The sequence below is a fragment of the Tupaia chinensis genome, unplaced genomic scaffold (genome assembly GCF_000334495.1).
Source record: "Tupaia chinensis unplaced genomic scaffold, TupChi_1.0 Scaffold144069_1, whole genome shotgun sequence".
NCBI classification, from domain to species: domain Eukaryota; kingdom Metazoa; phylum Chordata; class Mammalia; order Scandentia; family Tupaiidae; genus Tupaia; species Tupaia belangeri.
In genome coordinates, this window is record NW_006203922.1 from 37,979 (window position 1) to 39,072 (window position 1,094).

Consider the following 1,094-nt stretch of genomic DNA (forward strand, 5'->3'; position numbering starts at 1 on the left):
GAGAAATCACCCCCCGGGGGGATGGTCACACCGCAATCCCTTCTCCTCCATTCTCCTCTTGGGATCTTGGACACGCATGCACACGCACCTGGCGTGAGTTTTAAGCCACCGGGTCTGGGATGCGAACCGTGGTCAACTACATGGGAGTCCAGTGACATAGCCATTACACTAACTGCTGGTTCCCAAATATTAATTTTTAGTAGAAATAAAAATCAAAATAATTTCTACTGTTAGAATGCCTGAAATTGAATAAAACTTATGGAATAATTCAAACCATATTTATTCCTTATATATTGGAAAAATGGAAGCATTATTTCTTATAATTTTCCATATTTTACAATTGCCAGTACCACATTTTTTTTTTTTTTGGAGAGGTTTTCGCTATAGGGTGCGTGCGTGCACTCACCAGACAGACAGAGAGAGACATCGAGACAGAAAGCGAGAAATCACCCCCCGGGGGGGGTCATGCCTCAATCCCTTCTCCTCCATTCTCCTCTCGGGATCTTGGGCACGCATGCACACGTGCCCAGCGTGAGTTTTAAGCCACCGGGTCCAGGATGCGAACCGCGGTTGACTATGTGGGAGTCCAGCGACATAGTCATTACACTAACTACTGGTTCCCCCACATTTTATTTCGACAATTGTCTGATTTTATATTCTGTGTGACAACAAATTTTGAGGTGCCTAAGTGTGAAATTGATTAGAATGTTGAGTCTTCAAACTTTAAACTGTGTTTCTTTTTCTTCCTGCAATATAATTTATGTGTGATTTTCTGATATTTGTTAATTCTTTGTTCTTAATTGCACAGGTGTATTTGAGCATGATTGAAAATGTTTAAAATATTTTGGGACCAGCTTTTAGCATAATGGGTATGTCGCTGGCCTCCCATGTGGTCAACTGATGTTCGAGTCCTGACCTTGGTGGCTTAAACTCACGCCGGGTGCATGTGCATGTGTGCCCAAGATCCCAAGAGGAGAATGGAGTAGAAGGGATTATGACATGGCCATCCCCCCTGGGGGTGATTTCTCACTTATTGTCTTTCTATTTATCTCTGTCTTTCTGGTGAGTGCATACACCCTATAGCAAATAAAAAA

At 42.6% G+C, this 1,094-nt stretch overlaps 1 pseudogene; it reads right to left on the reverse strand.

Annotated features, from left to right (window-relative positions):
- The window catches only part of LOC102484893 (vomeronasal type-2 receptor 26-like), a 36,701-nt pseudogene that overhangs the window by 9,906 nt on the left and 25,701 nt on the right, over positions 1-1,094 (reverse strand).